Consider the following 17,181-nt stretch of genomic DNA (forward strand, 5'->3'; position numbering starts at 1 on the left):
TGGTTCAAGAGTTGGCCTTCACTTGTCTCAAGATGGCCCTGAGGCCCATGAGGTGGTCTCAGCATTATATTATCTTCCCTTACATATTGGTGAATCAACTCTGGAAACAGCTCTCATTGGACAAATAGTCTCTCCCTTTGCAGTTGTTAAAGGGGCAGCCTGTGTGGGTGTCCTCACGCAACTTCAAGCCACTGGCTTACAAGGAAGGCAAGCTCCCTGGGAATCCAAAGTATCAGTAAGGGTGATAACGTGTCTGTGAAACAGCTCTCACTAACCAGGACTGAGGGAGAAATGCAAGCAGCAGGCTTCCACTGTTCAGCTCTCCCATTCACACACACACACACACACACACACACACACACACGCACACACTCCAGTATGCAAAGACCGACTGTTTAGTTTTTCCTGAGGTTTCTACCACTGGCATTTTGAAAGTCCTTTTTTTCAACATCTGTAAGGCCTGGATGAGATGTGCTTATAGGTGAGAACACTTGATAAATTTCAAAGCAGAATTTGCTCTTCCCTTCCTTCCACCTTGAAAAGTTTTCAAGTCCCAACTTTGTCTCTTTTGAAATACACACCAACGAGTAATACGGCTCCACAATAAGTGGTAGGAAACCTATCATCCTGATATGGGAGTCCCACTGTCACGGACACTCTACTTCCGGGCGGGCCGTGGGTACCCCGGGCTGGCCTGGAAAGGAGCCAGCCTCAAGGAAGGAGCCCTGGCCCATTTTCTGGTCAAGTCAACAATGACACTGCCACTTGCTCCAACACATAAGGACATTTCCAAATGTTTCCATCATTTCTTCCTCCTCCACCCTACAACGTGCTTGGAAAAGTATCCTGCGAAGGTAACTCATTTCCTTTCAAAGGCAAAGTCCCATTGAGAAGTCCTGACTATCCTGATTATTATATTAATATACATCAGAGCATAAGCCTTGCTTCTTGTATGGCTTCTTCAAAAAAGGAAAGAAAGAAAGAAAGAAAGAAAGAAAGAAAGAAAGAAAGAAAGAAAGAAAGAAAGAAAGAAAGAAAGAAAGAAAGAAAGAAAAAGAAAGAAAAGTATTTTTTTTTAGGTTAGTATTGCCAGATTTGGCAAATAAAAATACAGGATGCCCAGTTAAATTTGAATTTCAGATAAACAACAAATCATTTTTTACTGTAAGTATGCCCTATGCAGTATTTGGGAACCCTGTTTTTAATATTTCTTTGTAACTATGTGAAATCAAGTCTTACTTAACAGATTTTCCTCTAGGTTTTGTGTGTTTTTTTTGTTTTGTTTTGTTTTTGCTCTTTGTGGATTTTGGGGTGAGGGTGATTAGGTGTGAGGCAATTACCTCTTTTTGTGCCCAGAATTGTCTTTCTTCCTTTTTCATTCCTCAAGGGAAGTCTCGGTGCCTCTCAAATCTCTGTCAGCATTCGCTGTACATACTGCCCCCCTTGCTTCGGTCTCAGGGTTTGTGGTGAAGTGTGTGTTTGTATAGTCTCCTCCATGGTACTGTGAGCTTCTCCAAGAGAACCGGCCGGGCCACGTTGCTCCCTCCCTTCCAGAGCAGCCGGGCACCTTTCCGGCCTCTCCCGCCAGGCGGGTCAGGTGCGTGGGGACGCGCGCCCCAGCGCTTCCCCCCCACCTCTGACCCGGAGCCGAGGGGAGACTGAGGCTCGGGAGCGGGGCCCCGGGAGCCGACCGCAAGAGGAAGGAGAAAGCGAGGAGGGCTCCTCGATCCTCGCAGCCCAGCCCTGCGCGGGGTGGAGGGCCTAGGCAGGCCCTTCCCTGAGGCCTGCACTGGAGGCCCGCGCGCTGCCAGGGCCCGCGAGGCCTGGAGGCCCGGCCCGGGGTCGGGAGGCCGGGGAGCGGCGCGGGGGACCGACCGCTCCGGGCCCGGGGTCGGGAGGGCCGGGGAGCCCGGCTCCGACTCCGGCTCCGGGGCGGGAGGCACCCAGGCCCTTCCCCGCCCGGCCGCGCCGCTCCGCGCCTCGCTCCAGCCGGGCGGATCTTCCCCTCATTTGTTGCATTGTTTGCATTAATATGAATATCTTGTTCTGTTTGTTTTGTCTCCTGGGAGCCAATAAAGCTGTGAGTTTTTTCTTTACACCAAATGCAGCTCTACGGGCGATCAATCAATGGGTAGTCTTCGGATAATCTGTGAGAGTGAGAAATCTAATAAAGCTAGCGACTAAAAAAGGAAAACAATCTATTTTTCTCTTAGGTTAACTACGTCAGGATGAGTGTGTCCCACTTCTGCTGCCTGAGGTGGGTTTAACTCTTGTTCTTTTTTGGTTTGGTTTGGTTTTTGTTTTTTAAACAAATGGATTAAAATGTCAAGGTGGGAGGGGAGGCGATCTGAGCGGAGAGTGAGAAGGAGAGGAATGTTGAGGGGCCTCTAAACAGCTTCTGATGATTGGTCGGTTCTCTCAAGAAGAGGAAAGAAGGTACTTTCTAATGTCCCAGAAAAAAAAAAAATGCGAGAGATGTAGGATTCTATGAAGACGCACTTTGGCGAAGTTGGCCTTCCTCAGTGTTCCAAGCAGACAGGAGATGTAAATTAATAAGGAGGTAAACTACTGATAATAAATCAAGTCATTACGAGTGGCCCTCGCCCCCATGGCTTGTTCCCTCCCGCTAGTCGCCAAGCTCCCCAAGTGCATTTTAGGAAGTCCCCTCAGCCATCCTGAGCCATGCAGGAAAGATGAGAAGCATCTTCTGCCTCGGCTGCCGCCGTTCTCCTCACGGCACAAGGCAACCTAAATCATTTATAAACAGATCAAAATAACAATCGGAATTATCTAACATTAACAGCTGAACTGAAGAGCCCAAGATTATGTGATGAATTGTTAAATTGCAGTAGCATTGTTTTGGATTGCTAATTAAAAAAAAAAAAGCGAACCCCATGACTCTAGATATGACAACTGAAAATACCCACAAATTATTTAATAAATGAAGCGTCTAACAACTTTAACACTTCCTGGTCGCCTTGTTAATAAATGTAATTTGAGGTAGATTTTAAAAATCTTCCATCTAAACAGTGAATTCATTACGCGCCATTCAGATCTCTGGATGCCTATGGACTTCTTGGAATTAGGTGTTAAATAGACAAAAGTGAACCAAACTGCCTTTAAAAGCACAGCATGACCATGTAATTCTTTTTCCAGTTTGTGGTAAAAAATGATGAAACTTCTTTCCAAGTAGCTATCACCCAGATTTAGTGTGAAAAGTAGTGTAATTGTAATTCACGCCATCAGGGTCTATCGCTGATAGACGATCAGCTGTTCTGTAGTGGGGAGAGGCTTTCTTTTCAAATAGGAAAGCTGCCAAGTGCTCTGCGATACCTCCAGCAAGCTTATCGGATTGAGTTCAGAGCCAAAACAGCAGCTGCACACATATGCAAATTGGCAATTAATAGTATAACATTCTGCACAAAAAAAAAAAATGTTTAAAAAAATTTTAAAGAAAATAGAAAGAAGCTACCTGAACGTTAACCTCCCCTGTAACTGGGACTTCTAGGATGAATGACTAAGGATTAATTACCCTCTGGAGAGGACTTGCTCTTTATTACCTTCTCTCCTGCAGATCAAGTCTTTGTTGTCTTGCTGAGTTTTGTGTGTTCCATGGAACACAGCAATGGACTCTACAGGAAGAAGTTTAAAAATAACTAAAAAGCCCTTATATTTTAATTCCAGAAAAGGGGGAAAATTAAGTCCCTGCCATTGATCATGCTTTCTCATACAGAGAGATCACAAAGCAAGAGCTTTAGCACCCTCGTGGCAAAGACATTTTGCTCTGGATGTCATCATCTCCTTCCACTCCAGCTTGCGGTAGGAGCAAGCTTCACGTCCTGGGGCTGCTGCCTGTCTCGGTCTTGATTTCTGTCTGTCTCTTCCTCCCATTGACAGGAATGCCGTTTCTAGGCTTCACACAGCAGTAGCAGAAATCCAGCAAGATTTATGGTTTGTGTTTTCCAGCATGTAGAAACACAACATTCTCAAATGTTTAAAGAAAAAAAAATTATATGAATTTGTTAAATGTCTTGACATCCTGGTCCTCCACCCCCATCCCACCCCAATTCACACACACACACAAGTACGCTCTTTCCCTGATACAGTCATCAAATAGTTGTGGCTGGAATTAGGTTGACAACCTAAGGCCTGAGAAGGGCCTGGCATTTTCACAGCAGGCTTTCCCCAAAGCTTGGAGTCTTCCTCTCCCTCTAGCATGGGGGTGGGTGATTAGTAAATGTTTCAGATAATCTGTGAATTCTTAATAGTCATAGTTCCATGGTTGAAGATCTGCCTGTTTCTGGGATGTGGTAGGTTTCAGAAACCTTAGTGTTGGGGGTTTTACAGATATTTCCAAGTTCCAGGAGTTTGAAATTTGGGTGAGGATCCTGATTCCCTTCAATGTATGACAGCGAAGGAGGTTTTATTTTGCTTCATTTTTCTGGATGTTCTGGGGTGAGATTGTATTGGTCCTGGCTGTAACGTGCACCCTAAATGCAGAGTTGCGACCATTACCTCTGCCTGTCTCTCCTTTTATCACCTGCACTTCTGATGTTCTCACTTTCAGTTCTATTACAATCAAGTGTGCCTTTATTTTAAAAACATTCCTTGTCTTAGCCCCTGGGGACATTTCTTTTATAATCTGAGACAAATTTGGGATTAACATCCCCCTTGAAAATAATACTTTGAAGGCCAATACAGGCTTTGAAGCGTGAATACCAAAATGTTAATAGAAAATTCACCCATGTAGAATTTAAATATATTTGTTTATAGTTCTTGGAAAAGAAGATTTTTGATAACTCTCAATTAGGTATCCAGTCCCATGTTGGGTGCAAAAAATTTTGAGTTCCTAATAAGAAGGACAAATTTTTTTCCCCACTAAATGACCAACTCTGGGTCAGTAGATTGCACTTTCTTAAATACTTGTGATTAACAGAACTTTGTTTTGTCTGATTCCAATAGAGGTAGCCTATGTTCTGAAATTTTAAGGTGCAGGAGAAAAATTGTCAAGCCTGTATTCTGTTCATAAGTAAGGTATTATTTTTCTTGACTTGTGATCCAATTTGAAAGCATTGTTAGGCTTTTCTATTTTCTCTTGACTAAATGAAAAGTGGTTTAAAATGATATAGCAAGTCAACCGGAAAGTTGCTTTTGAATAAAACAGAAAAATGGGAATGCCAACTTTCTTTCCTTCTCTATAACTTCATTAACATGGTTGTATAGACATTTGCATGTAAGATGTAGTTAACAAAAATTACACAGAAGTAAATTTAGTCCTTTAGTGCTTACCTCTATGGTAAAATCAGACCATTTGGCATAGCTTGAAGTCTTCCAAGAAGGCTGGTTTCCACCTGGAAAATAAATTAACTAAATTTGAATGTGTTACTTATACTATGGTGAGTTGTCTATCTGTTAACATTTTATTTTAGTGCATATACTAGAAGTTGTATTTAGAGATTTCTAAAAATGTCATCTGTCAAGGTAGAGAATTATAATAATATAATTATATCCAGGAAAGGTGTTCTGACTTTAGATTATTTTGATGCTGTCACAAATATGATACATTTTTAAAAATTCAGAATGCCACAAGTTCATATGCTTCATTGTCAAATTTGGAGATTTAGTTAGCTATAACTGTTATAACCATAGTTTAATTTCTTTGCCTTTATTAATACACAGCTAATGTTTATACAGGGGTTCAATGTAGCACATACTCACTCTTGGAATATCTAGCCGTACTTACTTTGCTCCATCTTTAAATGGAACTTCATCTCAAAAATTTCTAATATAACATATCTATCAAATCATTGTTATCATCTCAATTCAATGTATCCTAGTGTTTTAAATCTTAAAGTTTGTGGTATTATAAAAACTATTTTGATTAATCGAAGATTCTCTGTCAGATGACACAAAGTATCATAATGAGGTGATCGATGAGATGTCATCGACAGTGAAGACAGCACTGGATTACCTTACCCAGATAGAGACTACGTCTTCTACTGCGGCAGGTGTGCACAGTGGGAGTGGACGGATGAAGCCGCGGGACCGTGACTCAGTAAGAACTCAGTACCGCAGCTAGTGACGGGAAACAATGTGTCTTACTCAAATGTGTTTGTAAGTTTCTCTTCATCTGAAAGGAGAACACATTAACCTCCTAAAGGAAGCAGTATTTCTTTCTGAAGGGTGTATTTTCCAAAATGAATCGACAACCAGAACAGGTGTGCTTGTGGAACTGTATACTTTCAAGACCAGAGACTTTACAATTAGGTCCAATAGACCCAAACATGTCTAATTCCTATACCAGTACCATTTGCAGGATAATTATAATTTTATGTTTGTCATTTTTTTATTCTGAACAGCTTTGTGAATCCAGGTGAATATATAATAGATACCACCTTCTGTGGGGTTGGAAAAGAAGAAAAATCTTGATTCATACTTGAAGATGTTATATATTTGAACAATATGATGTTAAAATAGTTTACTTAATATTTAATAGCACAGGGCACTTATTTTGGAGAATTTATCTGGAGGACTCAGGACATCTTCTATGTAGTAAACTGAATGAGAAGCCTTGAGTTAAGATGGTAAAAGAGTAATATTTGTAGAAAATCATGCCTCTAGGACATTTACTTGGCAATTGGTTTAATAGTCTAAGCGGTGTTGGTGATTGTGATGGTCATTATTATGTTTATTCACTGACGAGGAAAACGAGGCTCAGTTGAGGTCACATGGCTAGTAAAGGATGAGCCCCTACGCTGTGGGACTGGTCCTTGCTCTTACGTTTGGTGCTTCCATTCTGGTGTCTGAAGGATAGAGGGATGGGAGGTTAGGAAACCATCTCTGTCCCCTTAAAAATCCACTTCTCCTTTACTAAATCCAAAAGACTCAATGAAGTAGTCCAAGAATTTAGCAGTGTAATCGAGGTCCATTTGATTAGGAAGTCTTTATATGCCTAGAAGCAGGATTGCTTTGGCACGGGCATAAAGACTCAGGCGATCTACACATCCATCCTCAAATTTAGCAATTCGAAGCAGTTAGCTACACGGACAGTTTTGTATGCATTGCTAAATGCAGACACAAAAACTGCATTTGCAAAAAGAGGAAACCCAGTTAAACTAGGTTGCAAATTTGGCCCTAATTTAGCGTAGCATTTGTGATACATATAGGTTAGAGTGACATTTATATAATGGTGTGAAATATGAGAAACTTCCAATGCTAGACACAAAGACTTTTTAAAATTGCTTTTGCCTACTTTAGTTAGTTTAAGAAACAGGAGGAAGAATTTGGTTTTTCAAGTGATGGGAAGCCTTTAAGGATGTTGGAACACTGTTCAGTCCCCTGGGGTTCTGCCTGCTGTACAATTTTAAATGTCTTTTAGCTAAAAAATTGGCCAACAAGGGAAACATAGAGATGAAATCTCTTTTTCCTTATCTGGGAAGTGACAAGCTATAGGTGGGTAATATAATCCAATTGTGGTTGTCAAATAGTCAGCTTTGGAGGTCAGAAAGCCATAATCATTTCCCCTAGCTGATATGACTATTTAAGTGGAGTAACGACTTATATGCTAGAATTTACTCTGGAGGGTTTGTCCTTATGCTCGGTTGTAGACATAGTTTTCAGCTGAAGAAATACAGCCAGAAATGAGACTAGCTCTACACACAATGTTTTCTTTCAGTGCTGCAATCATGGTACCTGAAACTATTTCCATTTCTCCAGTGAAGACCACTGGAGGGCAGTGTTTTCTCCTCTGGGAATAGCACCTGGTTTCAGATGGAAGAGGCACTGATAAATTAAAAAGGCGTCTGGCTCATGGAAAATGAGTTGCTCTTCTCATTCAGGCTCTGCTTGGAACTGACCCCTCCTGTTTACATGCTGCTTATCACACTGCCGGCCAAATCAGGCAGACCTCAAGTCAGATCCTAAAATAACATCATGCACAGTGTTTGCTCCTTGGGAGTCTTTTGAAGTTTTATATGAATTAACCATGTGAGGAGTGTGCAAAGTTTGTTCTACTAATTTAAATAGCAAATGAAAGAATACATGAGCAAGAATGGATAGCTTTAACTAGCTGCTTTGTGCTTCACGATTTTAACATTTCATTAGGTTTACATTAATTTTATTTTTCATACAGTACGTATGCATATGTTTGTTGCCAAATCAGCAAGTTAGCATTTTCTAGAAAGAACAAATGAAGAATGTTCCCTAGAGTTTATTTGCCCTATTCTGTGGTATGATTTGTTCCCTAGGGAAAGTATATGGAAAAATATTTAGAAATTTTTTATTTAAAAAATGATCTGTTGCTGAGTATTAAATTTTATAATTATACTTAATTGTGTTCCCATTAATTAAAAAGTGAAGCAGGATTACATAATAAAATTTAGGGAGGAGCCCTAATCTTTACTTAAAGGCATATAAAGCTAATTGAATTATTTTAATTATCATAATAATTTTTTTCATTCTAGCTCTGTGATTTTGTCGAACAAAAGATCATGATTTTTTATAAAATCAACATATAATTTTGTTCTCATGATTTACTTGGTATATTTTTTCAATGAAATGCTGACAAACTAACCTGGGCTTACACCTAAACAAAGAGACCCAAAGCAACCAGTCACTTGAGGAAAAAACATAAATTTCAATGTCTGCATCAGAAGCATTTGTTTAGAGTTTTTTTTTTTTAAGATTTTATTTTCTTAAGTAATCTCTACACCCAATGTGAGGCTCAAACCTACATCCCTGAGATCAAGAGTTGCACTCTCTACTGACTGAGCCAGCAGGGGCCCCAGGATTTTATTTTTATAACATTATTGCTGGTTATAAAACTAATAAGTGTTTATTGTGAAAATTATGGAAATAATATAATAAAAATGACTCATAGCCCAACTAGTTGGAGATAGTCACTGTCGATATTTTAAAGCATACCATTACAGTGTATTTTTCTGTGCAGTAATACATATTAAAAATAATTAGAATACAGGGCACCTTATTTGTGAGCTACACTTTTCACTTAAAATATATCACAAATATTTCCCCATGTCATTAAATGCTTGTCACCAGAATTATTTTGAATGACTGGTACACCATCATTTACGTAACAAGGTCTCTAGTACTATATTTAGTGGTTTCTAACTTTCCTACATTATAAACAATGCTATGATGAACATCTCTGTAGACAATACTTGCATACATCTGCAATTATATCCTCCATACAAATTCCCCAGATGGGAATTTGAGGGTCAAAAAGGTTTTTTTATAAGCTTTAATACATAAAGCCAAAGTGTCTTCCATATTGGAAGGGTATGAAGGTGTCCATTAGCCGTCTCTTCACCAACACTAAATGTTACCAGTTTTTTAATCTACTGTGATGTTTAAAAAACAGTTTTATTCTTCCAGTTTTTGTTATTTTGGCATGAAATTTTTCATATATTTCGTGTGTTTATTTGCCATTTATATTGTTTCATAGTGGCTTCCTTCTCTACATCATCCATTTTTTTTCTATTGAAATGTTTTTTTTTAATTAATTTCTGAGAGTTTTTAATATAATGATAGCAACACTGTGCCACATATTATAGAGTATTTTTCCAAGGTAACATCATATTTTGCCATTGACTTTTTCATTTTTAAAAAAATTTTTTTAAGTAAACTCTACTCCCAACATGGGGCTTGAACTCACAACCCTGAGATCAAGAGTCACGTGTCCCACAGACTGAGCCAGGAGGGCACCCCGACTTCTTCATTTTTAAATTATCAGTTTCACAAATGTGTTCATTGAAATTTCTACCCATGCTTGTACATTTAGAAAATACTCCTTATGAAGATTAGATATTGACTTACATTTCCCGTTACATATTTGGTGACTCTGGTTTGTTTTTGCTTTTTGTTTTCATCCCATGCATTTAAGGCTTTAAGCAACCTGTAATTTGGCTTTTCATGTGAGGTGAGGATTTGATCATTTCTTTCCAGTTGTTCAGCAATTGTCCCTGAATATTTATTGAATGATACACTTCTTTCCTGTTGATTTAAAAAGACTTTGAATCAAGCTGACTTTATGTTCCAGAGTCCACTTTTGAGATTAATTTCTGCTCCTCTGATTTCTTTCTTCCTCTACCTTTATCACAATATTTTAATTATACATTCTTACATCTGATATTGCAAGTCTCTCTTCAGTAGATTTTCCCCCCAAAGTCATCTTTGTTATTCTTGCTTACTTATTCTTTATATGTTTCAGAATTACTTTATTAAGTTAAAAAATTCACTTGAGAGCATATGTTTTGCTATGGAAAAATGCCCAAGATATATTAACTGGAAAAAGCAAGTCGTAGAACAGTATGGATGATATTATCCCTCCTATAATTAAAAAAAGTCAGCGAAAGCAAGAAGTGTGTGTGCATGCCCATGTATATGTGACTCTGTGCCTTATAGAAACATAAAAAATTTTGAAAGAATAAACAAAAAGAGCTGTTACCAGTGGTTACCTTTGAGGTGTGGGAATGGACATTGTGGGGAAGAGGAACTTTTCCTTTTTACTATAGAGTAGTCCTTTTAGGCAGTCTGGATTTAAAAACTCACCTGAAATTCTTTTTTTTTTTTTTTTAAAGATTTTATTTATTTATTCGACAGAGATAGAGACAGCCAGCGAGAGAGGGAACACAAGCAGGGGGAGTGGGAGAGGAAGAAGCAGGCTCACAGCAGAGGAGCCTGATGTGGGGCTCGATCCCATAATTCCAGGATCACGCCCTGAGCCAAAGGCAGACGCTTAACTGCTGTGCCACCCAGGCGCCCCTCACCTGAAATTCTAAACAGAATTGCATTCAATTCATAAATGAATTGGGACACCTTTATATATCATTGTAGGAACAGCTTGTAAAAATTTTTGTGTTCCTCAGTAAAGTTTTTTAATTGTTCTCGTATGGGTCCTACATAAGCTCTGTAGTTTCTTATACCTCGATTTTATGTATCTATAAATATCTAAATTATGTATCTGTATCTGTAGATTAATATACAGAATTATAAAAATATACAATATCATAAATATATATTACATAACTGTGATTGTAAAGTTAATTTGTCTCATTGAAGACTATTTGCTAATTGCTTTTTTCTCTAAATAATTGATTTTTTAGTTTTCTTAACTTGAATTTTAAAAATAATTCTAAAATAATTGGTCTCTCAAGATGGTCAGTTTAAATTCAGGCTAAAATGATTGATTTTTGTAGAAATATTCTGATTTTGCTCAATGTAATTGTTTTTATTTATAGAATAAATAAATTATGGAATTTTTGGAATCATGTAAACATGGCTTAAGAAAATAGCAATTATGAGGAATATTCTAAAATACAAATGACTGCAGAATACAATACCTGTCATTTTTTGAAATGAAATGAAAGGGAGTAATGAACAAAAATAATTATTAGTATAGATAGGATTTCCATGAATAATTTATGAGGACCTAGACAAGGAAGAAATAATAGATATGACCTATTTTGAATCCTGTAGACTTTTTTTCCATATTTGTAGTAGAAGATACTGCCATTTTAAATATTTTTTCTTTTCAAAAAAGGTGTTTTATTGCTCTTGTTCCTGATTATAAATATATAATATTCTCATTGTAAAAAGCATTCAAATATTATAGAATAAAAGGATTTCCTTATGTGAAGTTCAGCTACAACCCTATCATCCAGAAAAAATGCTATTAATAGTATTTTGCCTATTTTTCAAGAATTAATTCTACTCATATATATTTCATATATTTATAAAATGCAACCATACTGTGCATACTGTTTAAAAGCTTCCTTTTTCTTTTATTGTATTTTCTGCTGTCTTTTAACGTCTGTAAATGCAGATCTTCATAATTCGTAATGGTTGCCATTAAAATGTACATTTTATTTCATGGTATTCCATAATTTGATCAGTCTTCCACGGACTAACATTTAGGCACTTTCCAATATTTTACAATGAATATTCTAAAACATCTTTTCACATTTGACACATAATTTCCTTAAGAAATGGAAATGCTAGGGGTGCCTGGGTGGCTCAGTCGTTAAGCGTCTGCCTTCGGCTCAGGGCCTGATCCCAGGGTTCTGGGATCGAGCCCCGCATTGGGCTCCTCTGCTGGGAGCCTGCTTCTTCCTCTCCCACTCCCCCTGCTTGTGTTCCCTCTCTCGCTGGCTGTCTCTCTCTCTCTGTCCAATAAATAAATAAAAAAATCTTTAAAAAAAATAAAAAGAAATGGAAATGCTAGGGGCGCCTGGGTGGCTCAGTCGTTGGGCATCTTCCTTCAGCTCAGGTCATGGTCCTGGGGTCCTGGGATCCAGCCCCACATCAGGCTCAGCGGGAAGCCTGCTTCTCCCTCTCCCTCTGCCCCTGCTTGTGTTTCCTCTCTCACTGTCTTTCTCTCTCTGTCAAATAAATAAATAAAATCTTTAAAAAAAAAAGAAATGGAAATGCTAGATCAACAAGTGTGCTTAATTTTAAGACTTGATACGTATTGCCAAACTGGCCCCCAAAAACTTCATAGTGATTGTTCTCTCGAACCTTTCCAGTGTTGAGTGTTGACATTATTTTTCAAATCTTTTATAATCTGATAGATGACAAATGGTATTTCATTGTTCTTTTAACTCCCAGAACTTGATTGCAAAGGAGATTTATTGTGTTTTTGCATGTCTGTGGTCTATCGTTATTTCCATATTTATTTGTGAGTTAGCTATTCTATCCTTTCCAGGGTTTTTTTTTTTCCAGGAGTATATATCTTATTCTTATTGACTTGTAAATGGCTCCTTAAAGATTAAGAATATTAATCCTTTGTTTGTTATATCCATATATTTCAGGGAATCTTTAGTCTCTTTACCTTATTTGTGTCATTCTTGCTACAGAGTCTTTATGGAATCAAATTCGCAAGTGGTCACTTAATTTAATATCTTTGGTATCATTCTTAGACATTCTCTATGACAAGATTAGTGAGAAAAGATTCTCATATGTTTTATTCTAACTATATTTATGTTTTCATATTTTGCAGTTATATCTTTAACTTATCTAGATTTTCTTTTTTAAAACATAGAGATCTAATCATATTTTTTTCCAAATGGTTACTGTTACTGTACCATTTTTGAGCAACCGATAATTTTCCCACTAAGTTCTTAGATGTATTGTAATCTAGTTCCAGATTTTATTTTTATCTTCTGTTTCATTTATCTGTATTAGTATGATCTATATTAGTGAGATTCTGAGACTATTGTTCAGAATGTTGCAGCAATAGTGCTATGTAACAAACATTCCCCCAAAGCTCAATGGCTTACAACAACAAACATTTCTTTCTTCCTCATGGCTCTCTGGGTCAACTCTGCTAGATGAAAATGGACTTTGCTCCAAGCTCCAGGTCAGGCTTATGACTGTTTCACATGCCTCTTTTATTCGAGCACATTCTTCTCGTGATAAATGGCAGGAGTTCAAGAAGGCTGGCAAAATTTTGGCCATGCTTCTTAAATCTCAACTCAGCACATTCTCTTTTCTATCCACACTCCATTGCTTTGACCAAGCCCTCAGTGAATGACGAAGGAAAATATATTGCCTTCCCAGGAAAGGCATGTTAAGGACTTGGAGAAAATGAAAATTTATAAACAAATAATACTATCGACCTTATTGAGCTGGTTATATTTTTAAAGCCCCAGGTTTTTCACTGTTAAATGTGATAATTGTGAAGATTCAATAATATAAATAATAAATTACTGACATCTAGTAATTCAATCAATGTGTATCTGCTTCCTCACCATATACTATAGCTTTATAATATACTTTAATATGTGAAAGGGCAGATTAGCACCTCCCCCATCACTCTGTTTTTACAGCATTTTTCTAACTATACTATTTTTTCTAGGTGAATAAACAAACTTTTGATTCCATCCCATGTGTTCATCTCATTAATAACTGAAAAAAAAAAATCTCAATCATATCACTTTTAGAATGATGAGCAAATTGTTTCAAGGCCTTACCAAGAAGGGATTGAGGGATTACTCTTCACACCCGCAATAATCAACATATTTTCTGTTTATTCAAAAAAGTGAAAACAATACTGCACAAATTTTCAAATGATATTAAATTAATTAAGGTGCTTGGTGTCCTAAAGAAAAACTATAATTCAATTTAGGATGATGATCATATTTTTTTAATTTAAAGGGTTTATTTATTTATCTGACAGAGAGAGCGAGCTAGAGAACACAAGCAAAGGGAGAGGGAGGCAGAGTGAGAGGGAGAAGCAGGCTCCCCACTGAGCCAGGAGCGGGACTTGGGACTTGATCCCAGGATTCTGGGATCATGACCTGAGCTGAAGGCAGATGCTTGACCGACTGAGACACACAGGTGCCCCAGTGATCATATTTTTTTGAATGACGCTCAAAAGAAGAAGTGCAAGGTACACTCATAATCATTCAGGGCAATGTAGGATTGTAAAGAGTGTCAGGGCAAAAGGACAGAAGAAGACTTTAAGACTTATCTACACAGTACAAATGAATGTGGGAGAAAACAAACAGAATTTTTATGATTTCCTAAATAATCTTGAACAGGCAAGGGAAAGTGTCTCTTCTGTATCATATATTAATTACATTTTTGTTGAAAATCACTTCCTGTTTGGGATCACATTTTTTTTTTTTAAGATTTATGCGTTTATTTGAGAGAAAGCGAGCACGTGAGCATGCAGGGAGGGGCTGAGGGGGGCAGAGGGAGAGAGAGAGAATCTCAAGCAGACTCCCCGCTGAGAGCAGAGCCAGAGACAGGGCTCAATCTAATGACCCTGAAATCATGACCTGAGCCAAAATCAAGAGGAAACCCAACCGAATGAGCCACCAAGGTGGCCCTGGATCACATTTTTAAAGGAGGTGAAGAAACTGATGAAAATTCAAAGGACAGAAAAATAGCAAAAGAGATTTAAGTCCTTGAGGAAAGCTAAAGGAATTGGCATTATTTAGTTGTAAAAAGCTAAAGTGTGACTTGATTAGTATTCAATGGCAGAATTTATTTTCAGAGAAAAGACGCTGAACAGGAGTCCTTTATGTCTAAATAAGAACAATAAATTTTTATTAAAACAGTTTGATGTGACTTTTTTTTTTTAAGATTTTATTTCTAAGTAATCTGCACCCAGCGAGGGGCTCAAACTCACCACCCCAAGATCACTGACTGAGCCAGCCAGGCACCCCTGATATGACTTTTATAAGGTAGCAGTGATTGCTTGTTAGATCAAGGAAAAACTAAAGATAAATACCAACAAAGATTTTTAATTTTCTATTTCTAGAAAAAGAAATATTTTATTTTTTAAATAATAGACAACTATCCGTTTGGCTGAAACTGTCATTTGAAGGTAAGTGACAGACCAGATGAGCCCTTCCAACCAGTGTGAGCCTATGAATTTGTCTCAAGTTGCCTAACACATGAATCTGTATTATTCATTAATAAATTAACTCAAATATTTATTATTTAGTTTAGTCCTAGCATTATAGTGACATATTTATGCACATTTTGAACATGAAGCAAAATAGCATAATTGGCTAATTTGCTCTTATTTCTTCTTAATAAACATCAATAGATATATTAAAAATACATTTGGTCAGTTATGTTCTGTGGATCATTTTAAGTTATTATTTACAATCATCCACAAAATGTTGCCAACACTATATCCATTTATTCTTGATTGTAACATAGAAATTCAGAGTTTTAACTGTATTTTTAAGCATTACTTTAAGGCTTAAATTTAGAGTCATGTATTTTAAGTTGTCCTCCAAAGACCCAGGTTTTAGAACTAAAATGCCCTTTTAAATGTAATTTGTTAGCGCTGTTAAACTGATTTTTCAAAGGGGACATCTTCAATGCATTTTAAAAAGGGGTCTGTAACACAAAAACCAAGAAATTCTCGGTAAAAGGGCAATTGGGAGGAGCTGAGATACCCTATGGTTTCAGTCTGATGAGACACTGGCTGTTCCTTGTGTGTGTATGTGTGTGTGTGTATATGTGAGATGAGAAATTTTAAGAAAGAGTAAATGTCAGTTTTCAAAAATATAACGCAAACCTGTCAATTAATTTAGACCCAGTTACAAGAAATGTGTTTTGGTAGAAAGCAAGAATGAGGTAGGGTGGTTTTGTTTTTATTTAATCCCCTGCCAATGGTTCTAAGAAATGCGTGGGGGGGGGGGGGATACACATCAGTTTATCCCCAAACCTCAGCTCAGTGGAGTAACCTTTGTGTAAGAAAGCAGTGCATTTGCATATTATAAATGGGTCAGTTAATCTTGCCCAATTTTTTATAAATATTATTTTCAAACTACTGATATTATTAGCCCTGATTGCATTTTGGCCCAAGTAGAGGCCTATTTTCACTTTTCTATGGTTTACTCATCTTTACATGATAAAACAGCCTTCACTGCTTGAAAGTTCTCCAGTTGGTTCCCCTTTTTTAAATTGCATTATTCCAACTATTGGTAACTTCCTATTTGCATTATTAATAGGCTGTCAAAGTGTTTCGATGTCTGTGTTAGTTTTGAAAATCCCTTGAGGTTTTCTTTGCTTTGGATCTAGACAGATCAACCCATTTGGAGAAGAGCGTGATCAAAAGTGACAGCCTTGCTCTCTTGGTCATAGAATCACCAACACAGGCACATAGACGCACGAGCTGGAAATGAGGCAGGTAGGATGTCCACTTCAGTTTCAAAACTCCGTTTATTTTTTTTATCTTTTCTTTTTCAAAACTCAATTTAGTTTTATATCATTTTGTGTTTTATTCGAACATTTGTTCGTTTTGTAAAACAAAAGGAAAATTGCGTCCTGGACTCTGCTCTGAGGACTGACTCTGATCTTAAGGGCGAGGATCGTGTTTATTCTGCCTTGGAACTGACTGTCCCACCACTGAACAACACCTGAGGCCCGGCAGCGCTCGATACCCTCTCAGTCGGGTGAACTTGACAGTGCAATATCAAAACTGGCCCTTTGTAGGTTCTTGGAACTTGGACATAGCTTTGCTGTGCTTAAAGCTACAATTTAAAATGTTTAGCCGGCATTTTCATCCATTGTAGTTGGCAATTTGGCAATGTTCATCAAAATTTAATACACACACATTTAACCCAGCGATTCCAGTTCTTTGAACCTATCCTATAAAATACCCAAACATACTCACGACAGTTGGTCTACAAGGCTACTCAC

The sequence above is a fragment of the Ursus arctos genome, unplaced genomic scaffold (assembly GCF_023065955.2).
Source record: "Ursus arctos isolate Adak ecotype North America unplaced genomic scaffold, UrsArc2.0 scaffold_1, whole genome shotgun sequence".
Taxonomy (NCBI): Eukaryota; Metazoa; Chordata; class Mammalia; order Carnivora; family Ursidae; genus Ursus; species Ursus arctos.